The following is a 24,052-nucleotide window of genomic DNA, read 5'->3' as shown; positions in this document are numbered from 1 at the left end:
AACCTCGCAGCTGATTGGTTCAACAGGCAGCTACAACTTCCGGTGCTCTGATCTGTCAAGAGAGCAACACAGAACACAACACCTCCCGCTCGCGACAGCCACTTTACACTGATGCCGCAGGAAAGTCAAAAACGATGTAAGTAACTTAACAAAAACATAAAACGGGATCGATATATCAATAAATAATAGATATATATTAAACTTTAACTAGCTCAAGACTACGAGAACGGCTTCTGGTGTTTTAACGTGTAAAATGTTTAACGTTATAACCATTTGAAATGCCACTTGTATAAAGCTAAACTTGACTGCTGACCATAGCTAGTTCCAAGCCATAGTCGGCCCCCATGTCAATTTTATTTTATGTCCCCCTCATGTCAAAGTGAATTTAAATTATTTCCACCCCCCTTTTCTACATCTGAGTGTGTTCAATGTTGCACTAAGCTTTTACTCTTCTCATTAAAGTAGGCAGGGGAGGGCTTTTTTTTTCTTAATCACGAAGCTAATTTCAAGGTCCAGTGAAATAATCGAAAAGAGAAGTAGGTCATCTTTACTGCCCCCCCCTTTTCTATTTGCATTATTGTTTTTTTAAGTGTTACAGTCTATCGACTGCTTATTGTATACTATTGTGATAATATGATTTTAAATTTGTCTTTTTCAAATTTCTTGCATTCATGATTTTTGCACTTTAGTGACTGCTTCTTATTTATAAGAGGGTAAGGGGTGGTGCACAAACTAATAATAATTTTTAGGCACTGGGAGGTGGTGGCATATGCTTTTTGATTTAGCCTAGGGGAGGGCCATTCAACTTTAAATGGTTATTTTTTTATATATTTTAGATACCCATAGAATATCAAAACCCACAAGGGCTTGAAAGGGATGTTTTCTCTAAAAATGTCCAAAATCATACCATTTATCATGGCCAGAAAATATGAAATATGGTTATTCAAGGTGAAGGGAGGGTCATGTATTTCCCCCCAAGTTACTCGCAGAGGCTTGATGAAAAAAATTTGTAGCTCCAGGGTGATTCATGATATTAAAAAAAAAAAAAAAAGTCACACCCGTCACCCTCCTACTCTGATAAATAAAGCACAGTCCCTTTCATAACAGTGTTATATATTGGAACATTACTTTGATTATTTGATGTGGGATTTTGCATATGTTTGCTTTAATGTGACATATATGTATACTGGAAAGTATCCTTATTGCTATAATTATAATTATTCCAACCACATTGCCAACCCTTATAAAAGCCATTTGTACGAGGGAAGAAAAGCAGATTGTTTTCATTATCGATACATCTGTGAATTATTAGTCGGTCTGAATTTTTGCTAGAACCTAATTAGATGTCCTCATATTGCTTGTTTTGACCAAAACCCAAACAGTTTACATTTGTATTTAACAGAGAAAAGCAATAAATCCTTGCATATGAGAAGCTGAAAGCAGCACATTTTTTTGTTAATAAACTACCCCAACAATGTATTTATGTTCAAAATTTCAATCAATTTTATGTACATTTGCTGATTGATTATTTGACTGTTTGTTGCAGCTCTAATTTCCACATTTGTATCCTGTCTATTGTTAGATTTACAGGTTATCCCTCAGGTCCTCCATGTTTACATAATATTTTCATGAATACAGCACATTCTATGAAACAGGATTTAATTTTTGTTTCAATTCGCCTCTTCCAGCAGGGGTCTGGCAGAAATCCAGCTGACCTGGAGCGCTATTGGGCTGACCCAGCAAGACACATGGACTGAGTCGAGGCAGGGTCTCTGCAGACTGGCCTTTAGCTCTTTTTCATTGAAAATGGACTCCCACTGGCCTGCTTTTGGCTTTGAAAATATGTTCCTTTATGTGCATGGCCCCCCATACTACCACGCCACAATACTAATAATAATGACACTGAATGAAAACCTCCACACTGGACCAATTTACAAACTCACAAAGGAACTGAGATGCTCCTCAACATCTCAGTATGAGTTTGGTTATTGAGTTGCAAGAGATGAGGCCTACTGCTGATGCTTTATGATCCCCAGAAAAGAATTTCTCAAGGCAATGCTTGTCAGTTCCCAATAATAGCATGATGCCACCCACACAAATACAAAACTAATATTATAATAGTCAGACAGCTGTGCCTGCCCAGTTATTTAAGTGCAGTAACCTGGGAGCCAGCTACTGTATTGTTTTGAATGCATTTACTGCAAACCCAGCGGCGACCTGTTGGTAGCAGAGCAAAATTCAATCAGAGGCTCGTCTCCACTAAGAACACCTGGTGAGGGGACAAGCATCACGCTGAGGGCCCATGCAGACCCCCACCAGTGCAAGGCTGCAAATCAAAGCATCAGAGGTGTTTCATCTCTTCGCTGGAGTCTCAGTTTTTCATCCCGGGTTAAGACTGAAAGGATGACACTTCAACTTCTGGCTCCTTACATCTACAGCCACGAGGTAGGGTGCATCAGGCATTAGAAGCCCACAACTCTGATTACTACAAAACACTTGTTTTCACACTTTGTTCACAGTGGGGTTTCTCATATTCTCACCATGAGTGATTTCTGCAAGTGTCAGACAGGGAGCTGCCTTGGGTGCTGACAGAGAATGTAAATAGTGGTGGCATGATAGGAAATACTGAGTAGAATTGACTGCTAATTGAAGGCTTTCATCTGACATGGCAGACTGTGTGAATACAGATCATCATCAGTTGGAAGCAGGGCTGCTGTTAGAATACCAATGTCTCTCACCAGGCGTTTCTACCGTTTATTTTGAGTCTTTGAACCATTATGTTGGATGACTCAACTAGTACATGAAAATTTCATCATGAAATATATGCTGGGCTGGCTGACAGATGAAATTGGACCCACATGGTATTTGGAACTGTGACACATACTTGAACTTACGAACCTCATCTCTGACAGCTGCCAACTGATGCTTTATTAGGAGACAAACATAATTTACAGCAAAGCACAAGCTTTGTTTTTTTTTATTTGCTCAGCTTTCTGTGTTTGTTCTTGAGCCAGTTTTTTTTGTTATTAAAGGCCCTCAAAACATTTCTTCTCTGCACTCTGTTAGGATTATGAGCAGAGAGTCAAATTGTCGTGGAAAATTGTATGAATGTATGATTCATCCATTGTCATGGTTTGGTATTTTCAGAGTTGTCAGAGAATCATATATTTATACAATTACTGCTATTACACATGATGAATTTCACATACTTTTATATTAAACGACTTTTCCACGACACAAAGATGACATCACATCCAGGCTTGCCTCCTTTCCACTAGCTTGTGTAACTCAATGCAGGGTTCACTTTCCATATTTTTATGCAAATTACCAAATCAGTTTGACGTGATAAGCACGTCACTATCTCTGTTTGAGGGAAAGGGGGTGTGCATTATCTGGTCAGTACACTGCAAAATCTTCAGTGAGTTTGTTTTTTATGCTTCCTGGTTCTTTTTTATATCCTTGAGTTACGTTTTGATTTGAAAATATTGAGACCAACATTTAGTTTAATTATTGGATTTGAAAGTCAGTTTGCCGTAATTGGTTGGATACCTCAGGTTGTTCAGTTTAGATACCACAACCTTCACACCAGCTTAAAAAATGAGTTAAGTACGACTATGCACACTTTAAACCGGCCAACCTGGGCCTTTAATGACCGCCAAAAATGCACCAAACATGCAGGCTCAGAGTACCACTATTGTACCGTTATTATATGACTTACTAGTATGAGGTTTGTTTATTATTCTCACCTGTTATGAATTGGGCAAAGTAGACATTAGTGTGACTTAAGTTGGGGGACCAGGGTCTATTTTGGTTGACCCTCCTATCATTGTTTAGGTGAGCCCTCTTGATGGGTGCCAGCCACTTTTACCTTTGCGATTCTCCAACCTGTATGATATAAAATGCAGACTTGGATTTGTCTTGTCTTGGTAGTTGTGTAAGCAACCCCACAGCAGCTCTTTAGCATGTTGATGTCACGGAAAAAAATTAATTTCAGCAGTTCTCTGCACAGCTACAAACTGGAAATAACCACACCATAGTCTAGTAACAACAGACTAAAGGTTGACTTTGAGAATTGCCATCAATTACAGCTAATTTTAATTTAAAAGAGTTTTTACTTTTGGTGTCAACAACAAAGTCTTCTCTGATTAACAAACAAATGCAGCAGTGCAGGTACTGTAACTTGGTTTCACCCATATATATAGAATTTCACTGAGCTTTCTGCTGTTGACTGATGTCTGAGCTAGCTGCTAGCCACACTTTTCATTTGAAGCCTACATGACATGCCCCTACAAACCACCCTCACCTTCAGTGCTAGACAAACCCACCAACACTACAGTTATTTGAATCTGGCTACAATGTGACATAATAGATAAATATGATAACAAATGTAACAATAATCAAATTTTTTACATTTACTTTATTCATTATACAATAAGATGTAATTCACCTTAGAAGTAATGAGATGTATCTGCAGGTGGAACTCATGAGTTCTTTTTTTCTTTTAGCAACAGTGGATAATTGATCTGTCGATCCCATCAGAGCTGATCAGATCGATGGATGAGAAGAGGAGCTGCTGCAGAGGTGAGTGAAGGCAAACTTTTACACCCAGTACAATGAACAGTTAAGTTTCTCTTCCACTGCTGCTCTGTCTGTGCCCAGAGTACGCTCTACTCTCAGAGAGTGTTGTGCAATGAATAACCAAACAGCATGTATTCCAGTAGCACTCCTAATGAACGGTCCAGCTCTGAAAATATAAAATAATTATGTGGTGGCAGATCTTTTTATCGTGGCAGGTTGCCAATATCAGCCACGATAATAAATGAATTTGTGGAAAACCGTGGCTTCTGGGGCTGATCTTGGTTTGGTGGGCTGGTTATGTACAGTATTATGCAAAAGTTTTAGCAAGGTTATAATGATCATACATATTTATTGCTCAGTAGTCTCTTTTCTAAAATACAACCAGAACATAGAGGGAATATGTATACATTTTTACAAATATTTCAGAATATAACAACTGTAGCAGCCTGAAGTTACAAGTATTGAGTGTGACCTCCCTTTTCACTTAGCACGTCTTGAACTCTCTTGGGCAGACAATATGAGATTTACAATACTAATCTTCTGTATTTGCAATAGGTTACATTCAAAACTTGTCCAAAGCTCAGTGCTGATTGTTTGAGCTACCTTTCTAATGTTGTATCGTACATGTTTTCTATACTTTTTGTTTTTGTTTTTGTATCTTAATAAAGATATTAGAATAAATAAAGACACTGCAACTTTGCTTAAACAAAAAAATCTGTGGTGACCTAAGACTTTGGCACAGCATTGCAGCTGCTCCAGCTGAAGCCAACTCGACCCCGCAACTTGACCACTGACTTGTCTTGAACATATCAAGACCCAAAGATAACTTGACGTTAGTAATATTTGGCATTTTTGTTTGAAAATTATACAATTTTATCTGCACTCTGAGCTTTTTTGAGGTATTGAGCTTCAAAGTTTTGCAGTCCAAATAGCAAAAATGATATGAACCTTCTTGATTTTTTAAAATAAAAAGTCCAAAATGCATATAACTTAAAAAAAACCCAATTTTGACAGAAATGTCAGATAGAACCTTATAATTCTCAAGGGCCAAAATACTTGATTAATTTGTTACCAAAGTACTTTTTGGTTTATTTTCTCCTGATCAACAAATCAATCAATCAATCAATCAATCAATCAATCAAACAAATACTTAATACTGAATATAAAAGTGACGTAACTCCATGCCCCAGTAAGGACTGAATCTAAATTTAATGATGGTTGGGAGGGTTGTTTGCAGTCCTGATGGAGTATGTTAGCTCAGTTTCATAGAGTTTTTCTCCCAAACTTTGGCTGTGATTGTTGCTTATTTAGTTATGAATATTTAATGTTATAGAGAAATATTCAATATTTAAAGTTTTCAGGGGGTTTAAGGCTGCAGTGAGTATGTTTTAATTATGTAATATATAATTATTTTGGGTATGAGTGAGAAGTTTCAACCAATTTAACTTTATTCTGTCTGATTTTTCCAACCACTTTGTCACGGGGAGTCCAGCCATATGTCAGCAGCACATCCAGAACATGATACATTTGCCTGCATGACAAATGACAGTGACATGAGAGCAGAGTGAACCCAAAAAAAAAAAGTTGTCAAAGCAAAGAGTGATCGCTCTGTAGCATTTGAGTGACCCCAACCCACATGTCTTCTGTCAGTCAACTCGGCTCTGACAGTGTACAAAGGGGAATCAGCAGGGGGCAATGTTCTCACATCAAACAATCCCAGACATGCAGCACAACGGCAACACTTGAGTCAAGGACAGATGAGCTCAGAATCACTGGCTTGGCTCAGTCTAATGGCTGCAATGCAAGTATCTCTCATATCCAGCACAGCAGTCATCACTGATAATTTTCTGCGCTGTGATATTGACTGCAGCATCCTGTGCAGGGCTCTTATGATTGTAAAGGGCTCATACACCTAAATATTTTACACACTGCCAGACTCAACATTAGCCACATACATACACAGTCAGCTATGTTTAGGGAGCAAAAATGCATTTGAGATCATGTATCCATTAATAATTAACACAATTGTAACAGCCATTGTGGGTTGCCTGGAAATATTTTCAGTGTAAAAGCAGAGACGGAGAGGGGAACGTCAGTTTGACGACTATTTGCAGCTTCCGTTGTCACTCCCTCTGTGTAGAAGTGTCAGTTAAATGCCTTAAAGTAAAAGGACATCAGACAGGAACATCATGATTTAGCGATTTATTCTCTGTCTTCTGCCAGAAAATCACACTGTGGCGACACTTTATTGTATAGGCCGCCACTGCAGTGATACAGCAAAGGTTCTGATATCATCTGAAATAGATAAAAGGGAATAGATTAATATATTAAGCAAATGAAAGAGGAGAGAGAGGAGGAAAATGAGGCAGGGAGAGGGATCTCTGAATGAATTCTGTGGAAAGTTCAAACTCTATGTGCAGTAAATTTAAGAGTCGTCAGAGCTTATTGTTTATCGTAAATCGTTTTTTCCCTCATATCACTCGTAAACTTGTTCATGTAAATCAACATGGAGGCTCACATGGCCCCTCTCTGTGCTATTAATAAAGCAGTTGTACTGATAGGTCTCCCATGTAGTGTAATACAGCTGAATATAAGGCAGAAATATCAGACATTTTAAATTCAATGAGATTTAAGGATTGGTTTCACAGACAGACAGCCAAAGTTCTCTTTTTCACTGTATTAGACCAGGATTAGTTTAATCCATGTCTGTGAAATAGGCCCTTCGTTTTCCTGGTAATGTCTTCAGTGCACTAGGTATCTTCTTTTCACTTATTTGCTGAGGAGAAGAAAAAAAAGACAATTCAAATCCACATAATCACATTTTCTCCATTTTTTTTGAAATGGTTTCAAGCAAGTTTACTGATTTGCAGCATAGTCAAGAGAGGGCAGAAGAAGAACAAAAAACAACAGAAGGAGAATCAAAGAGGCAAACAGAGGAAGAAGAAGACATGTTTGGTTGACGTGTAAAGGAAATCAGGAGACAGAAAATGGGGGCGAGAGGAAACGCGGAGCATCTGAAGGGGAGAAATTCATTGAAGTTTTGCAGATTTGATTAAAAACTGTTTATGTGAGTGATTAAAGCATGACAGAGAGGGCGATGATTTTTATTGATGGCAGCATATCTGCAGATTGACACTCAGAAGAGACAAGAGCAATGCTTATTTTTTTATTGTTTCAGTAAGGTGGAACAGGATTTTACTGATATCGTACCTGTTTTTCCAAGAAACCCCTCAGAGTGCATGGTGGGGGTAAATTGTGGTAAACAGAAATACTGCTCTGGCCTAGATTTCTCTCACACAGCGGCTATTTCATTAAGTACATCCAGCTTGCAGCAGACCAGGCTCCCTTTACTGCAGCTCATCTGTGACATGGGCGGATGGGTTTTGTGCTGTGAAATGCAGCTATGCATTCGCTGCTGTTATCAGACATGGAAATTCTGTAGTTTTTACTTGCTGTAGTTTTACTATATTAATAGACGTGAGATGTTTTTTTCATATTTCTGCTCATATCTCCTCGCTTATTTATTCCTCTTTCTAGAGTTTCCCCCAAAATCTACTATTAACAGCTTACATCTGTCTGTTACACACCGAGTGGTTAAAAAAAAAACATTTCCAAGGCAAATACAGAGAGGAGTTATTTTTTCTCCCCTCAAAGACAGGGAGTGAAATGTGACATCCTATCCCACACACTGTAATTTGTAAGTTGTATTGGCAGTTGCATGAACTGGATTTTGTGTGTGTGTGTGTGTGTGTGTGTGTTTGGCTGCAGTGTTTTTGAGTGTAGTAGTTTAACCGAGTTTAACATTCACAACACATTACATGTGACCGTTTCAGTGGTGGCAGTGGTGGAGCTCTTTTCTTTTCTTTTAGCTATCTCCCCAAAATAAAACTTATTTTATTTTTACAAGTCTTCAGTCCATTCATCTCACTTCCATCATTGTAGCAAAAAGTATCGAAACTGAATGGATAGAATACCCAGGTGATTATATTATTCCAACAGGCTACCAAAGGTTTAATTTGTATTTGCAAGATAATAATTTACATGATATATAAATATATGTATATATATATACACACATAAGTTTAATGATAAACTTTACGACATCAAGTGATGACATTAGCGCTGAAACAGCTATCTTAAATGGGAATTTTAATTATTATAAATTACTCCAAGCTTCTTTTTCTGGATTATGTTTCATAAAATAAAACTTTTCATGTCTTTGCATTTTGGACAACAGGTATGCTGATATATCTGTGAGAGCCCAATATTGGCTAACTGAAATATCGGTCAGGCTCTAATAGTTGCATTACAGTCAGTAAGGTTTACTTTAATGTTGCAGCTGATACGTATGGGGTACATTTTAAATACTTAAATTACTGCTAGATAACTTAATCCAGTTGTTCCCAACCTTTTTCCTTAAGGGATCCCTTTTCTATCATTGAGAAAACTGACAAATCCTGACTAAGTGACATGTATTGTTAATATTTAACCATCATACATTCTTAATAGGCTTCTTTTTTTCTACAAAATTCAGTGTTTTCTTCTCCTGACACTTGTTCTATTAGCTCCTTGGTTGTTTTAAGTCTTTTAACTTTTCTAATGTAGGAAAAGGATATTTAGCAGAGAGGGAAGGCTCTGTGATTATAGCTTGTATTTAGGTCTTCACAATATCCTTAACCTGTGAGACTTTCTGAAAAATTCAAATGTTAAATAATAATCTAAACTTTAAAAATAACAAGTTTTATGTAGTTTTCATGAAAGAAATGAATAAAATCCTAAAGTATAGGACTTTTTATGAAGTTTTCTGAAACTCCTTAAATTTAGGAAAGCCTTGTGACCCCCCATGAAGCTTTGGCGACTTCCTGTGGGGTTGGGACCCCAATGTTTGGAACCACTAGGTTAATCTATAACAAAACACCATAATTCATTAGTTCATTATTTGTTCATTTGTTAATAATCTGAATCTGCAAATAAATAGTAACTGAAAATAAATGTAGTGGAGTAAAAGTATAAAGTTACAGAAAATAGAAATTCTCAAATAAAGTACCTTGAAATTGTACTTAAATGTACATAATTACTTTCCACCACTGTACTGTTGAACATTAACTTCAAAGAATGAGTGATGTATTTGTAGTGCACATATAGCTCATGGTCCCTCCAAATTACCTTTATTTTTTCCACATTTTAACAGAACTTTTAGTGTTTAACTTTAACAAGCAAATGAAAAATACATCCTGTGTATGCATTAGCTGCGTTGTGGCGTCAGTATCACCTAATCGCATTATTCTCCAGTTTAAAATCTAATTATCCTCATCTAACTTTAATAATTTCACCAACTCTAACACAAAACACGCGAGTGTGAGAATGTGAAATATTACACTCGTTATTCATAATGTCTGAATTCTGCCTGTTTCCTGTTTCAATCACAAAGACTTTACACATGTGGGGTTTGAACTAACAGGAACATCTGCTCAGTGTTAATGCAGCCTGCACCTGATCGCAGAAACCGAGAACGCTGCAACTACACCGAGCTAATGGTCTAATCACATCCATACATGTGGTCATGGAATAATGTCAGTGTTTACTTTTCATTTACTGTAGAATTTAGCCTGGAATAATTCAAGAAAACATCTAATTTATACTTTTTATTGCATTCTTGTTATATTTATAGAAATTTAAATTTCAATTGTAGACATTTTTCAGCATGTTTTGATGACAACAGGCCAGTACATGTTTTTTTTCCTGTGTAAACAAACATGAAGTGGCAAAAAATAGATTTTTTTTCTTTGCCTTCTGAACGTCATCTCAGTCGCAGAAACTGACACAGCTGTGTTTGGGGAAGAAAAAAATATCATACAGACATTTTAAGCTTGTCTCCAACATCATGCGGTTCCACTATCTGAATGCCGTACTGTGCTGTTATTTACTTGTTTGTGGTCGACTCTTTCGCTTGCTCGATTTCTGCTAACCTCCCTCAATCTTGGTCGTTAATGAGCTGGTTTTTTGTGCCCTTAGAGCTATTGCTGACTGTAGGGGTTGCGGGTTGTCCATTGCCTGGAAAGCGCGGGAGGGGGCATCTGTTTATGAGATACTGGAACCATCATGCCTGGCAAGGACAATCACAGCAGCACCCTCAGTGTTGCTTAATTCTGCAAAGCCTGCTTTGTACTGCTAACCGCAGCCCTGTGACTCTGATTCACTGTCTGCAGAAGCAACTCATTTTCCTGAATGTCTCTAATAATATTCTCATAATCATTGCAAGTAACAGGGATGTGCCTAAGTTATAAATGGCAAAATGTTGTTTCTGTTGCGATAATGTGAAGAAAACAAAAGAGAAATTTGCAAATTGTTGTTATGCTCGAGCATAATTTTTCCTCAGCACACAGCACGCTAAATGAAATGTGCTTCTAACTTATGTTGAGGTGCAGGCAACGCTGTTTAGGCTCTTTGTGCTTGGCTGCATTCATCTACTGTCAAGCTGAAGTTGATCTGCAATTCTCTTTGTAGCAGATCCTCTCCCAGCATCTACGATCCAGACGCACGAGGGAGAAACCTTGACGAGGCGCATGAGAGGAAAACCAGCACATTTGGGTATGACTAAAACCTTCAAAGCATTCTCTGTCAGCCAGATCTCTTTAGTGATTCAGCCTATAGCACAGACGAGCAGCACATGGAAAAAGATATTCTATATTTTTCGGCAGCATGTGTTATTTGTGTTTCTCCGGACCTTGAGGTTCGTGGAGCCCCCGCAAAATGAAGTGAGAGCTCGCAGCAGCTGCCAGACGGCATGTAGTATAGAAATACTACCTCCTCTGATGAGGTCGAGAGGAAAGACAAATTTTTAAAAGGAGAAAGGAAATAAGAGGATTAGGGCCGATAATGTGTGTGCAGCCTCCCACTAAGACAAGCGTGCCCCTGTAGCAGAATACCTGTGGCTCGTGTGAGGGCTGTTTACAATGGATTCATAGACCGTTTCAAGACAAAGGAGGAGCGTTTTGATTGGTTGGTGTAGGTTATGTTGGTGGCAGATGTGATACTTGCATAAAGAGCTGAAGGTCATGTGCAGCACCTTTTAATGTTTTCCTGGGGCACATATTTTTTGTGGTGAAAAGCATATTCTGAATCCCACTGCCACTGAAACCCTTTCGCTATTATAACTTAATTTGTCATTATTCATTCTAAATTGCAATTAAATGTGGTCAAACACCTTGGCAGCAGATGGGTTCGTTAAGCACCCTGAAAATATTTTAAAAGGAATTTAATGATCTTAATGAATAGACTGTGAGTGTGAGAAATGATCTAAGAAATGTTGTTATCAAAGCGCTGGCTTGTGATTTTCACCATGTGCGAAGGATTTACTTGCAATCTAATGTTTGGATTACTTTAAAGCAAAAAAAGTGTGTTATGCTCAAGGTTAACTCTGTCCGAATTTTGCAATTGAGGTAATTAGTAAACTGAGTAGAACATGTTTATTTGCTTAAAAACGACCAGACGGAGTAGCCAAATGTAGTGGAGAAATGCCAGCAAACAAAACTATTCCCTCATTTGCCCTATTATCATATGTAGGTAATAAAAGGTTTGATTGATGAAGGCGTTGGCAGAGCAGCAAAAAACGCTCTCTTGCCATATTTACATGCGGTAAATCACTGCCTGCAGAGTGAGTGATTTGGCATTTGTGCCATCCGCAAACATTAATAAGACATAAATAAATAAAACGAGGGAGAGGTGATTATGCATGTCTGTGGGGATTTTGGAGCAGGATGCCTCCGACAAAAGGGGTTCCAGCATTTTGTGCGAGCTCTCTCGCCAAGCCTCTATCAGCTTCCTAAGTCATATCAGATGTTTGGGCTTTATTGGGACTTGAAATAGTTATTAGCCCGAGCACCCACCCTGCTGGATTTATCTCCACACAATAATGAGTTCTGCTTAGTGTGATATCTGTTCCTTCTATTCACTACATTTCTTTATTTAAATATAAAACTACGCCTTGTAGAATTATGACAGGCAGGTGAATGGTGTATAGTTAATGTAAGAGCTAATATATCTCCTGAAAAGAGCAGTATCCTTGAAATTCACTTGAAATGATATAAGAAAGTTTACAGAACCAACCTTATTACATCTACACTGCTAAAATGTCTGCTTCGATGGATAAAGGAAAACCCCCATTAGACAATGAACCACACAGCTACAGTGACTCTGAAAAGAAACCTCATTGCCGTGTAAGAGTGCAGCCGTTTTTTCTCAGTCAGTAGTGAAAAACCTTCAGCAGGAGGGATTACGAGAGAAGGTGGAGCATTTATGCCGTCCACTGCATGTTTCCTAAATTACACTACGCGGGTCATTTCCATAGGGGGGAAAAAGTAGGCCTGCGGCGTATCTAATTTGTCTATAATACCAGCAGAAATAGAGAATCTCCTGCCAAGCAGCATCTCAACTTCTCCCTTTGTCTGACATCCTGTTGCCGGAATTGCAAAACTCTGCCAATCTTCCTGTGGTATTCCATGAAATCAGATGTAAAAAACAAAACAAGTCATGAACTGGAAAGGTTGTTTTAAAAGTTTCCAATATGTGTAAATTCACAATTCTTAAACTATTGAATTAATAATTTAGTTATGATCGCAAGATTGGCAGTAAATATGCAATTTAATAATGACATTTTTAGATACACAGTGGGTAAACATATAGGTCTTTTTCATGGCCTTTTAACTTGACAGGACTAACAAGTGTTATTATTCATAAAAGTATACTGAACCTGGTATTAGGGAAGCTTTGCTAGCTACAAATTACTTACACTGGAAGGGGATGAACAAGGAGAAATGTAGGTTGCTTAATAAAGCTATATAAAAAAGTATTTAAATTTGGTTTATTATTTTGTTTAATTGGAGCCATGCACAACAACACTGTTGTGCTAGAGTTAGCTATATAGCTATTTTGCATCTCTGGACCCTGGGCTGGAAAATATCAAAAGACAATAACATAACAGTACGATACAGATAATTAATAGTAAAACATCACATATAAAATGTCATACAAAATATACATTACAGACTATTGTATTGTATGTATTCTATTTGTTAAAAAAAATAAAATGATAATACACATGAGATAAAAAATTATAGCAAAAAAATAAATAAATAAATAAATAAGTAAATCACATCAGCAAAAAATGCCATTGAAGTAAATTTAACAAAACAAACACTATTTATGGGAAAGTGCAAGAATACAGGCTTTTTTGTATAATATGTCTGTCAGTCAGGCTCCTGCCTTTAATAAACTAGAGTCCAGGTGGGGATATTGCACCAAGCAGGATTTCTCAGTAAGCCAGGTAACTTCTAAAATAGCATGTAACAACTTCTCTGAATATTATTCAATAAGAAGCAATGTTCAATACTAATTAACTATCTAATTTTGGTCAAAGAAGGTTAAATTACAGTAGAGAATCAATAAAATAAAACAGGGTTCGTACAGACAGGGGCAAGTCAAAAAACTCATTTTTAGGATGAAATTGTTTTCTCTGTTGCAAGAGAATTGTGCAATTGAGCAAGCATGCTACCAGGGCCTAAAATAGGGTTATTATTGATTAATATGTTATTATTCAGGCATGTGATGGGCAAAAGCCAAAAAAACAACAACAACAACAACAGGAATATATACAGAATGCAGAGAAGTCATCAACTCATAAAATCCATTCAACAGCTCCACTATCCACAGTCAGAAACACATAGCTGCGTATTTACTGTCAAATTACAGATCAAAACTTTTGCTGAAGGATGACGCTGCTCCGGTGAGTGTTTTGCAGGTTAGTGAAATATTCTGGTGCCGATTATTTGCTGGTGTTTAACATCTCATTGGCGGTCAGAGCTCATACTGCTCAGAAGGCATTGGAAAATAATCTACCGTCATGGCTTCCTAGTTTAAAACATTTATCTAATACGTGTTAAAAAATATGGCAGATATCTTTCTGTTCGCCATTAAAGTATTCTATCAAGGACCAAGTATTCCAGTACTTTCATTTCTGAGTGTCAAGTTCAAGTACTCCAAATACCTCAAGTACCTTGAACGAACACTGATAAAAGTAAAAGTAAAAACATCCTTTCTTTGTATAGCCCAAAATAGTTTTTAGTTTCAGTTGACTACACAAAAATGGCAAAAATCACCACGCAAATATGAATGCAGCAAGCTACTGCAAAATGTAGTTTAACTGCTATTTGAATGACTTGTAGTCCACTCCCAACACTGACCAAATCAGTATGGTGCAGATGACTGTGGTTGCACAGGTTTTAATGTGTTTACCTGTAAGAAAGTGCAGTGGGGACTTGATGATGAGATCAAGTATTGCATGGCCAGGGATGAATCAATAAAACAAAGAAAGCTGCATTTATTTTTTAAGATAACATTGAACTGTGTTTTACCCCAGTCTCCAATGTGAGTGCCAAAAGCTGCTCATCTCTTATTATTAAGCATATTTCTTATGAAAGGTTTTTTTTAAAATAATTTATGAAATGCAGTTATGAAAGAGAATTCTGTGTAAAATTTACAAAAGTCTGCCGTCTTCTATAACACAAGCATAATGAGATCTTTACGATTTCTCTGCTGCAGCAGGACTTGTATGTGTTTCTATAGTAAGGCTTGATGTGTGAAAACACCTCCACTCTTTTGTTGCGTGAACTGAAGGCTCTTACATGTATGTATACATTTGTTTCATTTTCTCCTACTCCTATATCCCTCCTGCTGTTGGTACAATGCCCAAGAATCAAATACATGAGACCTTGGACTCCATGGAAATCCCATTCATTGGCAACAATACAGAGAAACCCAATATAAAGGGAAAGCACTTTTTCCTCCCAGGAAGGGAATATAAAAATATAGAAAATATCATTCATTCCTCTGGTTGGTCAGAAATGTATAGTCATGCTGATTGAAAGTAACACTGCTACAGGAGTGTAAAAATGACCCCTCAATAAGTAGTGGGTGTTATTTAATTTGTGTGTCTAAGACAACACTGCAGCTGATGCCGTCACTGTTTCTGTCATGTTGGTGCAAAGTGACAAAAAAGTTGGCAAAGAAAGTGAAATATTTTTCTCAAATTGCAGTTGAGGCAGAGCATTTACCGCTCAGGTGCTGGTCGGAGGGTCGGACGTGCTCGACTATTTCAAATTGATTACAGGGTGGCCGTTAGACCTAAATTTAGGAGAGCTTTCACAAGAGAGATCTGAGATTTTATACTTTTTTTCATATAGGCTACAGTCAGCATGCTCCCTGTCGCTCAGGGTTATAAGCTGCTTCTATACTCGTGTTCAAAGTTAGGCACAGAGCACAGATCACACCTAACGCAAACTGACAGGGAAGCCAAAATCATGTCAGACTTTTTTTTTGCCCTTCAATGTCAATTTTTTTTTTAAGTTTAGTAATTTTCTGGCGATGTTATGAATCTAATTGTCTCTTATCTAATAATGAGTGATGGGGCATATTTATACTGTAACCTTCTTTTAGCCACAGATGAAGGTTAACCTCTGCTAAAAAATTAGAAGACGGTTAATTTTAATTTCTCTGCCTGCCTCTTTTGTGTCCTAGTTAACATTTATATAATAAATAAAACCTTCCAGAAATAGACAAAATAACCTTTTGTTCTCTAAAAGGTAAAACAGTTTAATACTTCAAGCCCTTACATCAGCGCAGAGTTCAAAATCTACTGTAGCTGCATTACACAGTCCATAAAAATATGGTATTAATAGCAGCTGTGCTTGGATTTGATAAAAACGAAGGCGGCCATCTGCTAATCTGTTAATTAGAGCAGTGACATACTGTGTATCTACACTAAAAAATAAACTAGAAAAACAACATTATAGGACATAAAATCTTGCTTTTTTAAATATATATAAAAAAGCAAAACTTTAACATAACTTGCTTAAAACTGCAATTTCTAAGACAACTGCTTAACCTTGTTACACTTACACTTCATCTTGTGTACATTATTAAAATAAAATATAAAAAATATACACAGCATTTATTTGCTATGTGTAACTAATACAGCAGCCCTTCAATAAATGTCACCATCACGAAGGTTATAATTGTTTGAGTTTCAACTTAATGGGCATTTTATTATTTATTTATTAGGTATTTATGGAGAATGTAATTTGTGGGGCTATGGGATTGTAATGCATTAATATTGTTGACATTATGATATGAGTTTAGATAAAATTGTCATCAGTAGTGGTGCAAGTATTCAGATCCTTTACTTACGTAAAAGTACTGATACTACAATGTAAAAATACTCTGTTACAATTAAAAATGTTATCCAATCATAATTAAGTAAGTAAAAGGTATTAAAAATGTAAAATGAAAAAAGGAATAATTGAAAATGTACTTAAAGTACACAATGCAGAAAAATCTAAAGAAATAAACCACAATGACAATTAAGATAAATTATAAAACAACTTAAATGATTATCTAAAATAGTTCCAATTAATTTTCTGTCAAGTTTGTTTTAGCTACACCTTCCTAAACAGTGGGGTAGTTTTAAAAAATTCTTCTAATGTTTTTTATGCAAAAATCTTAATTAGTGGGTCACTCATTAGTTCACATAGTACAGTGGGCACCCCATGTACAAAGGCTATGTCTACGCCACAGTGGCCGCAGGTTTGATTCCAACTTTGCTACGTCATTCCCTTTCTCTCCCCCTTTCACTCTTTCAAATAAATCAATCAATCAATCAATTAAATTAGTAACATAACTAGAAACTTAAGCTTTGAGTTAAATGTATCAAAGCAAAAAGTACAATATTTAAGATAAAATTAAAACAACAGGGATAAATACTGCAAGATGCAAGATGCAAAATGTAAAGATATGATAATACAAGCAAATAGATCACAAACAACAAAAGCAAAATAACCACAAATAAAATGAGGTAAAATAAATGAAACATAAATAACATAGTTGAATTGCAATATTTGTTTTTACAGGAATCTTATGCAGAAACTTTTAGAGTATTAATTCGTCCACAAAAGTGGGGTATTGTGTCAGTCATTTTTTTCATGACTGACATAACCATAATCCAGAGAGTTAATAACAACTTGGAGTTTTTAACAGTAATGACAAAAACACACTAATTGTGATTGAAATATTTTTTGACATGCATATTTCAGGCGTCCCAGGACTCAGCGCCCTGCTTACGTTCCTAAATGTCTCGCTGCTGTATAATTCACACCGCGCCGTGCCACTGCTGTGTTACATGTCATGTTGATAATGACACAGCGCATTTGTCAGTTCACAACCTCGAGTTTGTCCCCGCCATCATCCTGTGTTTGGATAAACATTTGCACCACATGGAAATATGACTGTCAGTGCTGTAAACTGCGCTGGGATGCTCAGTGGCAATATGCACAGCGCCACTTAGCATCATTTAGCGAGACGAGGAGTGTACATCAGCCACAAGGAGCTGGAACATGATCACTATAACACAACAACAACATCCAATTGACTTACATTAGAGTCAGGTCTCGTGTTAACACAGCTGTGGCGGTCTGTTTAGTTGCTGTGGGTGCAGACCTTATGTAAAAATCCATATCGCTGCATGTTGTCACCACATGTCTCTTTGACTGTAACATAATTCCTATAATAGGTTCCTGGTAACTCTGGGTGTTGACTATATAATCAGTGCAGAAACAGCCCCAGGTGCTCAGTTTATTGCATACAATGAAATTCAAATTGATAGGTCAATCTTAACAAAGTAAAACTGGGCAGTGTTGTAAAAACTGTGGAAGTGTGCTGCTGCTGTTCTTACTTTCTGCGGATCACTTACTGTGGATCTCTGGAGCTGGAGAGTGAATTTTGTCACACTCTATGGTGCTTAAAAACAAGAGGTTAGGAAAACATAACCTGCCTGTCTGGGGCAATATGGTGTGGTAGGACCCGCTGCTTCTGTTAATTCCCAGTGCAAGAAAATCCAAACAAGTAAAAAAAAATATCAGCGGTGAGAATCTGTGCCAGCGAGAGAAAATAGCCCATTCTGTAGAGTCTGACAAGAAAACATAATGCCTAATCAGATAATTGGGTCCAGAAACTGACAAAATGAATTACCCGGTTGTTTGTGTCACAGCCGGTGATAACCATGCAATTTTGATTTTAAAAACATTAATATTTTGATGAGGGTCTGCAAGGCTCGAACAGATGGGGGTAAGCTAGCCCTCTTTACATAATAGTAGTTACTTAACATAATGGATAACCCAGGGAGAAGTCATTCTGTGCAAAGGGCCACTCTCTGCCGCTATTATCTAATACGTGTTTTTGTGAATTTAATTTGACAAAATTCAGGAGTTTGCTTTGAATTCTCGAAGCTGACAAAATGCAGTAAAATGTTCTAAGGCTTGTCAAAATGATATGTAAAAAGAGCAATGAATTATATTGTTAGTTAAATGATGGAGAGTAAAAAATGGAGTGGAAACAGAAAATAAAGCTCTTTTAACCAACACTTTCAATTGTTAAAAAAGCTTTAAGTTTTTTATTTTTTCCTTTGACATCAAAGTAAATTAAAACTCGTATTATTTTGTGTGTGTGTGTGTGTGTGTGCATGCGCGCGCACGCGCGCAACATCAGTGGCACAATAAAGAGCACAGTGGCTCGCTAGCTTAACTGAAAAATCTTGTGGGTAAAAGCACATGAACACCATCAGCCTGTTTAAGTACCGAGCAAGCTGAAGCTAACTTGCATGTAGTGTTTTTACTGTCGGCTCCTGCAAACTGCTGTAGCTTCACTGTGCAGTGGCTGAATCATTTCAGTCAGCAAGCAAATGCGAGCAATGTTGGCTGCATCGTAGTTTAAAAAAGGCTTGCCTAAATAATACTACTCAGATGTTTCTGTTGAGTTTTTTTTAACAATATGAGAAAAGAGACATAAATCATACATATCTACAAAATGTCAAGGAGTCCTTAAATAATAATCCTTATGCTAAGGCATTGTAGCTGGCAATAAAGCTACTTCCTGGTTAAATAAAGGTTAGTGTTTATATAATTAGTTTGATTTTTAATTTGATTTGATTTATTTTGAATATGTAAAAAAGAAAATTGATAAATAATCATACTTGATAGTCACTGTGCTGTGTAGTGTACTTCTGAGGATGTTTTGGTCCTCAGATTTTATTGCACAGTGAGTGCTCTTCACTTTCACGCTGCGTTTTTGTACGGGCAGCTGAGGACATGCTGCAAAGGCACAGAGGAGAAGAGACTGCACCATAAGGCTCTGAGATAATATTATCTTACAGCTCACAGTAACTTAATACAACACTGCCTCTGGCTTTTGTTTTATATCTAGTGTCAGCAAAATTGTTGCTGGACATTTTTAACCTGTCATTGTTTACTTTATTGCGTTAATGTTGATGTCACACTGAACATCCCACTGAACCCTGTTCAAACTTTAAGTCATTTGTCATGATTGTATTAAATAGCCAAATCTGATTTGACTTAATATAATAATTAATTGTACATAATAATTGCATTACATTTAATACAATTACATTTAATTGTAAATGTAATGCTACCACGACTTTTTTGTTTTATAAAGACACATAAAATCATACACATCTACAAAATTTCAAGGATACATTTATATACACTTAACATAACTTCGGTGGGTCCGCCAGGAATTTTGAGCATCAAACATGCTGCATTCTGGTGAATTTCTGTGTGCTAATTTTTGCCTTTGCTGGATAATTTTCTAGTGTAAATCTGTTTAATTTTATCAGGATAAAGGTCCTTTGCTACATAAATGTTTTTATTTGGGGTGGACAAAAGCACATGTTCCAAATATTGAGGGGAATGTGTCCACTACATCCCCCCAAAATCTACACCTTTGGTCAAGGATGCACCTGAAGATGAGGATAATGTGAAGAAGATAGAAGCATGGTGTTTGAAAACGTATGCAATGTTCTTCTGTGGGCTATTTTTGACAATCTTTTACTGCATTTTACTGCCATTTTGAGACTCCATAGCTTCCAGGATTGAAAAAACTGTGTATGAAATTATGTTTAACAGAACACACTTTTCAATTAAGCTTTTACTCATCCCCTTTTCCACTTGCAATTGCACACGTACATATATATGTTTTTATCTTAATGTGAAACGACATTTTACTGCTCACATAATTTCAGAGTTTGTTTAGTTAGACTTCAAAGCCTCATTGAAAATGAAACAGAAGGTTGCTTCCTCTTGCTGTTTTGTTATTGGTTGTGATGTTTTCCGCTTCTCGGAAATCTAATTTTGGAATGAAACTCTTCACTTAATACAGATTCATCCAATTATCTTTTGCTGTATTGTAATGAATTAAGCTCTGTTCAATGTTGAGCGGAGAAAATGTAAAAGAGGGCTTCATCTGCTCGTGTCATTAGATCTGGCAGTAAGGATTGCTCACAGACTGAAAAGTTGCATCTCTGTAGAAACCTCTGGGCTTTACCATGGGGAGAGATTAACCCTGTCCTCTGCTGTTTGATGTGATCGGCTGATGCAAAGAGCCACAGTCAACTGTGAAAAGATACACGAACCGATCTCCATGCTAATGCTTGCACTTTGTGTGTGAGGCATGCGAAGATGGTGTATGAAGCATGCTCTCTGCTAGCCTCTTCCTAAAAGCTTCCAGCCAAGGATGATGTCACTTCTTGCCCTGCAGAGAAGTAATCAGTCTCCTGCATGCCTGAAGGGCCCCTTAGGAGTTATCAGTCTTTGATAGTTGTCTCTATTGCCGCTGATTCAATCCGTATCACTTCAGGCCCTGTGTAAGCACATAACAAACATACTAAATCATTTCTGTCGTTAGAAGTGGAGAAAGAGTGGTTATGTTCTAGTTGCGGAGTATTAATATCAGAGCTGACAAAGTGCTACGCCTTGCAAGAGGTATGATTACATCCACACACATGACAGAGGGAGACGGAGAGCGACAGATTCACACGCACACACCCGCAGGCTGATACAAGCACACAGAGGCACACACGCACAGCTCAGTGTGCCACTTCCTCGTCTCCTGCTGCTCTGTCCTTAAACCTCTTCACCCTCCATGCAGGGAGTAGACACTGTGCTCTTTTCTCTTTGTCATGGTAATAACACTAAGCCTAACTGTCCCCCATTTTGCCTGTCAACTTGCATTTATTTTGTTTTCCTTTTTTCTTTTCTTTCTCCGGCATGTACTGTCAAGTTTCTTGGGATACGTTTAAGTCCCTCCCTGCATCATTCACTGCTCCTGGAACCAATTATATTATCCGGCCGGGCCCTTTCAGTTCCTACAGAGGGAAGGACAGAAAGAAATCTAGATCTATTCTCTGCGCCGGCAGCATCACACCTTTACTAACCTATTCTTAAGATCCCACTCAAGAGATTTTCTTTCCTCGCTCTGCTTTCTGTGACGCTCTTCCCTGCGTAGTTTCTCATTCTCTCCATGAAGCTTCCCCTGACAGTGTGAATAAGGTTCTTGTTGTTTGCGACACCAACATACTGCTGTGTGACACATTATCTGGTATACTCTGCTATTGCAGCAGGATGCTTGCCTCAAAGCCTAACTGTATTGTCTGAGCTTTCACCTCACCCCTGGCTATCTGCTGTGCTCTGGCTTAAGGCTTATCCTCGGGCCTCTGCAGAGCTGCCGGGCCAATGAACACTAACAACTTTCCCTTTGTATGCTGTGAGAACCTCTCTACCCCAACACAGGCACATCTACTACTACTACTGATATTATTCAGTCTGTCTATTAGTGGCACAAAAATAAGTTGTATTATGTTGGATTGTTCAGCAAAAGCCTCTCTATTCAATACATGTGGTGTTCTGAACAATGCAGAGCAGGGTGTTTAGATGAGATCACATCTCGTTTTTGACACCACATCTGGTGTTTTTGTTACACTGTGAAACGCTGCTTTGTCTTGTTATATGCGATGCTGAGAAACCAGTCAAAATGGGTCAAAAATTATGTTTGTTTTTTACCAATTTGAATGTTATCTTTCCATCTATCTATCCACCGACCATGGGCATTGATCTGTTGCCATATCAGCCTCCACTCTTTCTGGGAAGGCTTTCCACTAGATTTTTTGATGCTGGCTGCAAGGATTTGCTTTCACTCAGACACAAGAGCATTAGTAAGGTCAGGGCATTGATGGTTGGACAATAAGGCCTGGCTTGCAGTCTGTGTTTCAGTTCATCCCAAAAGGTGTTGGATGGGGTTGAGGTCAGAGCTCATGTTAAGTTGTTCCACACAAAACTCAGAAAGTCATTTTTTATGAATCTGGCTGGTGTGCACAGATGAATTGGCATATTGACACATGCTTTCCCCAAAAGCTCACTAATGACCAAACCATGACAGCCCCAGACCAAGAGCATGTCCAGATTAGCTATCCAACTTACAGCAGTCAGTCACATATTTTCAGAGCCCTCCAAGGGTCACAGTGAGTTTTTTTTCCCTTCCAATATCTTTTACATTATGTTGCAATAAATTCAGCATTTTCTCACAATTCTTTTTTCTTTCTTTTGCATTCCATTGCAATAGTTTCACCGCAGTGGATAAGGTAAAAATGGCAGTGGTTGATCGCAAAATTTGATGATTTGTTTCTATTCCATATAAAGTTTTAGAGTTTAAGCCAATCCAGTGGGATGTTTGGAGTGACAGCTGCTTTTATGTAAAGCTAACGGCAGTTAATGGTGCATCAGATATGTATGATCTAATTACATTAACCACAGGTTGTGAATGTGCAACAAAATTTTTTGAAGACACTAGATATCGAGCAAAGAGACTGTGGTCTATTTAGTTGCTGTGGGGCATAAAATTTACCACTTCTAAGCAGAAGAGAGAAGATAATGTTATCTTGGAGTCCAAGGGGCAGAGTCTCTTTCTCCTCTGTGCCACTGCATCATGTACACAGCTACTTGCAACAAAGAGTAGTGTGAAAGTGAAGAGCGCTTACTCTGCTGTAAAATAGAGGGACCAAAACGTCTCCAAAAGTACACTGCACAGCACACGGACTAGTCAAAACAAACAAAACAAAAAAATAACGATTGCTCAACTTAAAGCAATCTGGGGGTCTCTGACTAATGATTTGAATCTCTGACTTTCTAGGAGAAGCCCTAGTTAAGATATAAAACTTTAGAAAATGAAAGCATGAGTGAAAATGAGTTCTATGGGTACTAATTAGTTTCCCCTTTGCAGACATGCCCATGTTATGCTAGTCCTATGCATTTTTTGTTGTAATTTGATTCTTTATCAAGACAATCTGGTAAGAATTGCTTTACCCTGTCAATATCAACTTCAAAATTGTTTTGTAATGCAACATATTGGAATTGAAAACATGTAATTAAAAAATTAGATTAATTACGATTAACTATTAAAATTCTTCAATAAATTGCAATTTAAAAATGTTTTGTTTGATAGCCCTTGTTGAAACTCTACATGAAACCACACCGTTTGGGAACACAGCAATGTCTCTAAAACACTGCCGTTATTGCCG

The 24,052-nt window shown here is 37.5% G+C and overlaps 1 protein-coding gene across 3 annotated transcripts in view; it reads left to right on the top strand.

The window, feature by feature from the left end:
- The window catches only part of adgrl2b.1 (adhesion G protein-coupled receptor L2b, tandem duplicate 1), a 197,639-nt gene that overhangs the window by 20,046 nt on the left and 153,541 nt on the right, over positions 1–24,052 (top strand). For 2 of the 3 annotated variants that reach the window (XM_088085591.1, XM_088085588.1), the window contains exons 5-7: positions 1,689–2,445; positions 4,506–4,581; positions 11,086–11,169. The gene's annotated coding sequence lies outside the window, so the exon portion shown is untranslated. Of the gene's footprint in view, positions 1–37; positions 137–1,688; positions 2,446–4,505; positions 4,582–11,085; positions 11,170–24,052 lie in introns of those variants that run through there. The other variant, XM_088085590.1, reaches the window with a different exon arrangement.

This window comes from Plectropomus leopardus, chromosome 12, assembly GCF_026936395.1.
Source record: "Plectropomus leopardus strain MGB_pleo_1.0 chromosome 12, ASM2693639v1, whole genome shotgun sequence".
NCBI lineage: Eukaryota > Metazoa > Chordata > Actinopteri > Perciformes > Serranidae > Plectropomus > Plectropomus leopardus.
The sequence above is the reverse complement of the archived record's forward strand: the minus strand, read 5'-3'. Positions and strand labels throughout refer to the sequence as shown.